The sequence below is a fragment of the Halictus rubicundus genome, chromosome 17 (genome assembly GCF_050948215.1).
Source record: "Halictus rubicundus isolate RS-2024b chromosome 17, iyHalRubi1_principal, whole genome shotgun sequence".
NCBI lineage: Eukaryota > Metazoa > Arthropoda > Insecta > Hymenoptera > Halictidae > Halictus > Halictus rubicundus.
Window position 1 is genome coordinate 5,270,519 of NC_135165.1, and position 8,950 is coordinate 5,279,468.

At 43.5% G+C, this 8,950-nt stretch overlaps 1 protein-coding gene across 1 annotated transcript in view; it reads right to left on the reverse strand.

Moving 5' to 3' along the window:
• Window positions 1-8,464, reverse strand: part of LOC143362480 (hydroxylysine kinase) — a 187,193-nt gene extending 178,729 nt beyond the window's left edge. Inside the window, exon 1 of the mRNA XM_076802696.1 lies at window positions 8,457-8,464. The gene's annotated coding sequence lies outside the window, so the exon portion shown is untranslated. The remainder of the gene's footprint in view (window positions 1-8,456) is intronic.
• Between the last annotated feature and the right edge of the window lie 486 nt (window positions 8,465-8,950).

The window sequence follows — 8,950 nt, forward strand, 5'->3', positions numbered from 1 at the left end:
AGGAAAATGGCGACAGGTGCCATTTCAACCCAGAATTTTAAAAGCACCGCTTGGGAATGAAGGTACCATAATTGCAAACAATGTCCACACTTCTACATTTGTCTGTGTTTAATAAACAGCTAAAAAGTTACGTGTTAAAAATGTGCGGTGCGATTAATGCCTTTCATTTCACTTTTTCTGATTTATAAAATGATTGTGGGAAAAATTGTTTAAATTCGACAAAATTTTTTAGCTCTGGAGTTAAAATAGTTTCGACTGGAAAGGGATAAAAAAAAGTTAACAACTACCTGAATGAACCGTGGCATTATCGTCCGTGGAATTGTCAGAAACGTTCGCTTTTCGAGGATTAAATTGATAAAAGTCTCTTTCGGTACTTGATAAATTTTTACACGATATAAATTCGATATAATCCGCAATTCATTAATGGATTTATGGACAGCACGATCCGCATAAAATCATTGATTCGCACATCGCGTACGATGTAAAAATTCTAATTGTATTTACTTACACCGGTCCGGCTAAAAAACCTTCCATTAAATTGTCCGTCGTTGCCTTCGGCGTCGTCACGGGTATCAGATTTTTTTTCAGATTCGTCGCTCAGTTTCCAATTAACTTGGACGTCGCGCAAAATGAAATCCCATTCGCATCCTTTCAATATCGACATTTCCCGCGAGTATAATTTGCGCGGGCTCCCGTAATTGTCGGGGCCCATTAATTGGTATTCATGTCCCCGTCACCTCCTCCCTTTTTTTATCCACCACCGCTAATTCCGGCAACCGCAAAAATGTCCGGTCCGGCTGTCGACTATGTTTTTTATACGAATCATTCTATTTCCGGTTCTCCTCGGCGTCGAACTATTGAAGCAACGAAACGGACGCGAAACGTCCGCGTTCGCTCGGTCGAGTGCTGATCAAATTAATTTTCGAAAACATTCCGCGTGTTTGTTGAAAAGCCATTTTGGCGGGTAGTTACCCTTGTAAATTCCCGCTTGCCCGATATTGTGCTCGTACCACTCGTCGGAGGACATGTACAATCCGAGGCAAAAAGATGGCGCGTTTATGGGATTAAAATTAATATTCTCCGACAGCGATTATTTCAAGAGATTGTTTATTGGACCAATCGTAACAATCGTAATCTGACAGATTTCGCTTGGGATTATTATGTGCAGCGCAATTATTAAATATTCCATTAATAAGGCTTCTGGTACATAAAGAGTGAAACTTTTATGTGCTGTAAATGTATAAACATTCGCAGTCCAGTGAGCAGGCATTATTGTGATTGTTAGTACGGACCAAATTCACAACCGTAAAATACATCAAAAATTTGAAACCACCATTTTATCATTTTCAACCGATTCAGGCTATTGAAAAAGTAAATAAATGTCTACACAGCTATTGTATCTAACAATCAATGCAGACAATTTTTATTTCCCGTAAAAATCCGCAGTTCAATCATTGGACTCCATTTATGACAAACGTAAATGTGTGAAATACCGAACGATAAAAATGTTAAAAGAATCGGATAACGCTGTCACATTCTATCCCACTTCTTTAAAATTTATGAAAGAGGTATTGAATTTCTCTTGGGCATTTATCTCTTTCCAATTGTTCCAGAGATTTTGATTTCGCATAAACATTCACAATTCACTGATTACTTTTGGCTGCTTTTTCTGGTTAAAATCTGTTATTAGAATCCGTGAATGAGCTTTGATTAACGTTGGTCGCATTTTTATAATTTTATATCTGATTTCGAACGCATTCAACGAAATCCCTCGTACCTGTACTTCTGCATATTTATTTCAACTGTGTTAAATGGAAACGATAAAAGCAAAAACCATTTGTACAAATCAGCAGAGCGAACTGTGCAATGGTGTAAAACACGAATAGATTCAGACAACAATTTATCTTGAAATAGATATATTCAAATAACAACTTATCTTGAAATAGATATATTCAAATAACAATTTATCTTGAAATAGATACATTCAAATAACAATTTATCTTAAAACAAACGTGTAAATATATTCGAATAAAAATTTATCCAGAAATTTCCAAGACGAAGAAATTAGTTGAAATAAAAACAGTGGAAGACTAGAGAAATCTAAGAATATTGTAGTTTTCTGAGTTTTAAATTCTAATTAAACATTTTAGTTCTTCAAAATTAATTTTTATTCGACTCCAGCTTCCCCCGACCGACGTAGGCTATTTTTTATTTTGCATAAAGCTTGCCGTCTAATTACCAGATCAGAAACTTGAAGAGCACAACGTGAGCTCTCAGCGTGGCAAAGCAGAACGAGGAAAGATTGTTAATAATTTCGGTGGAAATTGAATGGCGGCAGCACGCGACGCAGCGTTAATGCGAGCGGATAAAATATACAAGCAGCATAGCGACATCCTCAATGGTTCGTAAACTCACCACCCCCTTCCGATTAAGCCGAGACTCCCATGGGAGTCTTAGTCGAGATAAATACGTCACCAAACCGGCATTGTCCCGGTCGGAATCCTCGGGGAAACGGAGCTCGAACGGCAATCAGGATAAAACGTGAAAACTCATGGTAACCAGCGATCTATGTACATCGATGATTCGAAACTCCCGCCCCGTCGAATCCAGACGCCATAACGACAGGAAAAATCCGGTGGCATATTCAAATTGCCGTCACCGAGCACGAGCCACCGAAACACGAGCACGCTTGTGGGCGAGCACTCGCCCAGAAATTGCCTCGTTGTCCTCGACGCCGTCGTTATTTACGGACCTTAACGAGCGAAAGCTTACGCTCTCTCTCCTCTCCTCTCCTCTCCTCTCCTCTCCTCTCCTCTCTCGTCAGACTTGCACGAGGTTGCGAGCAACCATGCGTCGCGGGCTTCTTTTCACTGTGAAATCTTTGTATCCCGACGACGACGAGTTCCTTCGGATTTGTGAAAGTCCACCGACTGTTTCAAAACTTATAATCACAGTTCTATTTTAATTGTCAGCGTTGGACGCCGGATTGTACATATTTTGCGTGCAACTTCAAGCGGTAGGATTAACACGTTAAATGCCACGTTCATATGTGGGTGACGGAATTATTTGTGCAGGTTTTAAAATGAATTTTTACGTTGATGTATTCGTTGTACTAAGCTTGATTAGGATCTGTAACATGCAAGAAAGTTGGAGGATCACTCAGTATTATACATTTAATTTTTTGCAATTTTTATTTCATTCAATAACTTACTTTGATTTTATGGAATTTTTCGGGTTTCTAGTTTGGCGATCAAAGTGTTAAAAGGTTTTAAGAATATCGGTCACATTTTTGTATATTTTTAATCGTAGTAGTTCTATTTTAATTGGGATCGCCAGACCCCGGATTATATCCATTTATGGCAAAATAGCCAGCTGCAAGTTCAAGCAGCAGGATTAAAGGAGTTTAATACTTTATCTACGGGAAGCTTATTAATAGGATTTTCGAGAACCTTGCTGTACCAAAAGGATTATAAGTGAGGTTTATAAGTCACTTTTTATATAATAATCCCAAACGAAATGATTGGATTACGTTGCTGGCGGTGAGCTGTTAGTTCACCATTCAAATTGCTGTTGATCTATTCAAAATCCTTAGCCGCGCAACCCATTGTCTTCGAAGGGCGCGATGCACGTACGTAACTATCAGAAAATTGTCGCCACACGGATCCAAGTTGCAACTAGTCTCATTAAGTTTGACAGAGTGATCAGACGCGAGGTCACTAACATACGCGCCCTTCAGCATACTCGTGTGGCGTGCTGCTGTAACATCGATTGTGATCGAATTTTCGGGACTGTATTTTCAAGAAATAGTATAATTGATTTATACAAGCATAATAATATCTACATCCGAGAATGAAATTTCATTATCTTCGATTTTGAATAGAAAACCGTGTTAATTTTGTCTTCACGATCGAATACCTCTTCTGTATTATTCATAGCTGTCGTGACAAACTGAGTAAAATACAAATTCGTTTCCTTTCTTAACAGTGCCAATGCATTAAAAACAGTACGACGATATTTAACATTATATTTACTGTTTCGTGTTTCTCGTCCCCATTTTTGTCGCAAATGCGTGAGAGATCCGCAGTGTATTCATAGCCTTGTTAGCGTCATTATATGCGCCTATATGTCCAGAGGAAATGCCCAAGAAGTCACAGAATGAAATCGTAAGGCTAGAGGTTAAAGATTCAGAATAGCGACCTGTATTGGAATCTCTTTCATGTAAGGTCTAACTAAAATAAGTCACCTAAATATATCGAAACCGTTCGATCTTTACCGAAATAGATGACGCGATTAACTTCGGGCAAATGTCGCGAACGAGGAGGAAGAAACAGATTCATAAAGAGCTCGAACACATTTTACGCCGATAAAGCCGCGATTCTTCAACGAGAATGAGAGAGAAGAGAGAGAGAGAGAGAGAGAGAGAGAGAGAGAGAGAGAGAGAGAGAGAGCGAGAGAGAGAGAGAGCGAGAGAGAGCAGGGTGAGTAGACGATCTCCATCCCGAGATATAGGAGAAGTTAGGCTAACTCGATTCCCGTTAATTTAACTTGGAACGGTATCTTCGATGTTTGCTAATCCGGTAGCTTTATTTGCCGGAGCGGCGGCGCAGTCGAAAACAATCGGACAAGTAGTGAGCGGGCTTACTGCTGCATTGTGTTTCGAACATACTGGATGGACAAAACCTGCAATTTTAGTTGCAAAAAAAGTGGCGATGGTCAGTTCATTCTTTTTATTAGAACTCGTTCGGTGTAAAAAGCCTGTAACGTATACAACGGATTTTTTCGACGACGGTTGACAGCGCGCCGTTCCAATTTTAAATCGTGGAAGAATTGTTTCAATTGTTGAGTTCAACATTTTTCACGAAGAATATGCGGGTTTTAGTTGGATTATTATTGCAGTAATATCGTTGTTCGTTAATCTGAATCCATTACTACTGGATTTCTAGCTTTTGGCGAATATACAGTTCATTTTGTGCAACAATGTGTAGGAACCCATTAGGAAATCGTACCTAAGTATTTGGTTAAATAAATATTGAGTTATTTAATTCTTCATCAGAATTACAGTTAAAATAATTTCAGGTTCAATAAGAAGATCAACATTGCTATCAAACAGGTAGTTTCAAGAATATGTAAAATAAAATTGTTGAGTCAAGATTTGAGTGGATCTAACCACAACTGCCATAAAATCGTCAGAAACATCATCTTTTTGAGGCTTAGGTCGGGGTTAGATCGAATAAGAAGATTAACGTTGATCTCGGCAAAGTAGGATCAAAAATATGTAAAATGAAACTGACGACTATAGATTTGAACGAACGTAACCACAGCTGCCACAAAATCGTCAAAATATCCTCTTTGTGAGGGCAAGGTTCAGGTTAGGTTCAATAAGAAGATTAACGTTTATTTCAACGGAGTAGGATCAAAGATATGTAAAACGAAATTGAAAGATTTGAACAGATCTAACAATCATAGCTGCCACGAGATCGTCAAAAGCTCTGCAAGCATTAAAATAGTAATTTTTAGTAGAAATCCATCGAATTAGACCAATTATTAATTTTCCATTCGTCCCATTGCATTAGACAACGAGTACGGACAAACAAAAGTTTCGAAAAAGTTCCATTCTTTGCTAACAAACATTGACTAGCCTCAAATACTTGAAAACAGTTGCATCAAAGGTTCTCGATTTAATCTCCCAGCATTTTTCCTTGGATCTTGGCATAACTATAGTTTTCCCAGGAAAACTTGAATTTTATGTACCAAAAAATATATATTGAACCCTTAACGGTCCGGAAGTATTTCCAGTTTACTTCCCACCAGGTCCAAGCTATTTTTCAACATTTTCATGTCGAGTATAGACAGGAAAATATTTATATTTTATTTTTTTTATTTCTGCCGCCATATACGCGGCATTGGAACCAGTAAGTAAAAATTGCCATGCCGCTTATATGGTGGCATTGGTCCGTTAAGGGTTAAGTTTATCTCTGGCCACAATAGTGGTCACCCCCGGCCCTCTAAGGGTTAATATTAATTTCCATTTACACTGTGCCTCGACCAATCGTGTTCGACTCCCCCTCGTACATTCCAAACGGGTGCATCAAACGACATGGAAATCCCACGGAGACAAAGATTGCGAGACCTGCAACACGCAAAACGACCGAATTTTTGCAGCGGCGCGTGGTAGGGCGAAAGGGGGTGGCGGGGGTGTCATCGATTCCTCGATATTCAATTTGCAGCGGTGAAAACACGAAAATCCAGAGTACGGTCCAGCTGTCTCGGGGCCCTAGGTAGCCGAGTAGTGCGGTGGCCGGCTTTGAAAGTGCAATTGATCGCGAGGCCAGGCTGAGACAGCGGGATCCGTTGGCGGACCTAAGGCGTAGGTCGTGGACCGTCCCTCCTTTTCCAGCCAGGGTGCTGTCTGTTGCTGCCAACTTCGACAAAGAGAGAGTCTCCCTTTCTCCGTCTGCGTCCTCGTTGGTCGCGGACGATCTCGTTCTAGTCTGGCTGCCGAAAGCGGCGAAGGCGCAGCAGCAACAGCGAGTATCATCGGGGTTTGTGTGGGAGTATAGTAGGCGGAGGGTGGAGGTCTGAGAGAAGAAGGAGAGATGCGAGGAGGAGAGAGAGTAGGGTGGTCGAGTAGAGGAGGTTCAGATAGAGAGGCTGGAAGACGCCGAGGAACGTGATGAAGAGAGAAAGTAGGATATCGAGCTGGGGGTGGCTGGTGCTGGGGTGAGCGGGGGTACGGCGGGACAGCTCGAAAGAAGAAGAAAACCGGGAAGGAGGGTGAGAGAGAGAGAAGACGGTGGTGTAGGGCACACGGAAGAGGGAGAAAGTCTAGGGGAACAGCGACAGGAGGTGAAAAAGGGAGAAAAGTGTGGAGAGAGGTGGAGAAGAGCCGGAACGACCCGGGGGTTGCCGTGGCGTTATCGACCGGACTGGTGGTCGGTATGAAACCAGGCGTCGGCGCCGTGGATGCCCTGGCTTCCTCGAGTGCCGGACCATCCTCCACTTCCCCTGCCACCCACCACCGTCACCATCACCACCACCACCTCCACCACCACCACCACCACCACCACCACTACCATCGCCGGCTCTCTACCACCACGGCACCAGCACCAGCAGCAGCGGCAGCAGCAGCAGCACCAGCACCAGCAGCAGCACCAGCAGCAGCAGCAGCAGCAGGACCAGCACCAGCACCAGCACCAGCACCGCCACCTCCATGGAGGTCGCGCGGCTGGCCGTCAGTAGAGCCCGGGACAGACAGCCGATCGCGCACACGAAGGGTCGTCCCTGGGAGCGGGTCTGCTCGGGTGTTTCGGGTCGGTCTCGGTTTCCAGCGCCGGTTGCAAGGATCACCGTGTGTTCCTATTCTCGCGTTTTCTCCCGAGATCCTTCTCTCTCTCTCTCTCTCTCGGAGATAGTTTGGTTGCTGTTGTTCGTGCACGGTACAGCGTTGGTGACTACCGGGATCACGGGATGAAGACACCTCGTGGCTAGTGGTGGTGAGGGTGCAGGTGGTGGAGTGGTGGACCAGTTCCTCCGCGAGAGAGCCGAACGCTGCCGGAGTCGGCCCGAGAGTGCACCGAGTGCACCGAGTGCAGTGCGAACTGCAGTTTCCGTCTGCGCCGCGATGTTCCGGGTCTAGGTGACACAACCTAGGACTATATCAACCGTGGGACTCGATACCGTGTGCTGTGTGCCTGGATATGCCTCGTCGATCCATGAACTTCTCGCCGCTGACCTCGTGGACATTGACCGGATCGTGCACGGGTCCGAGGATCGCTGTTTTGTTGTTGTTGTTGTTGTTATTGTTTTACGTCGTCTGCCCAGCCTCCTCGGCAAGATGTTAACGGATCTGTGCGGCGGCGGCGTACCAGCGTCCGCCGATCGTGTGAATCGCGAGCGACCCGCCGACACGGACTTATGGTTTAATGGTAAACTACTTACCGAAGTGTTAACTCTGTTCCCCTTCTTGAAGCCGTTTAAGTTTGAAGGTATGCAAATACGAGCCGGATGGAGAACTTTCAGTTAGCTCGACCTTTAATCACGGCTGAAAAGCCGCTGCAACTTCGACGAACGGTACCCCCCAGTCTAGCCCCCTCGCGATCCTCTTGCCGAACGGATCAATTCGTTGTGAACGTTGTTTCTTCGATAGTTGCTTCCACCGAGGTTGTTTATAGTTCAACGTTGCCGCGATTAAACCCCCCGCAATCCCGTCGCACGCACCGTCAATCGAGATTCGGATCAAGATTGCGAATCAACGCAATCAGTCTCGACCTGTCCGATCGGCCGTCCGCGTTCGATAAATCGGGCTGGGTTTTTTTCGGAATGATCCACCGTTCGTTTGTCGGCTTCTCGCGATTACGGAACACAGTTATCGGAAGCTAATTAGCCTAAGTATCGTACCGGGTAATCGCTTAATCCTTAGCACTCCGAGGAATTTTACGCCATCGGCAACCCCTAACCCTTTGCACCCGAATGGCGACTCGGAGGCGTCGCTAAAAATTATCGCACCTAGATCGAAACTGTTTTCGCATTAGTGGATTTGTTTGGATTTTGGAATATTGTTCGCTCCTCGCAGGAGGGTTTATAGCCATTTTCTGCTTTGGATACTGTAGAATTTTTTTTAGTTCTTTAGGATCCTGTTGTTTCGTTAGAACAGGAACGCCAAAGGGGATAAAAATTACGTACGGCGGTTTTATAAATTGTTAAACATTTATGTTTGAGATTAAATGCGTTTAATTTCATTAATCTTCGTTACGAAAATGCTCGGAGATAATCAAATTTCTGGGTTTTGGAGTTATACGATTGCCTCAAAATGGGTTAAAACGTAGCTTTTGAGAACTACACATTTAATCTCGAGAAGGGAAAATTGACAATGTATGTGAATACATTTGCTTTGATGTCTTTAATGCTTTAATGCTTGTCGAATATTAAAACTGACTAGCATATGTTGCTT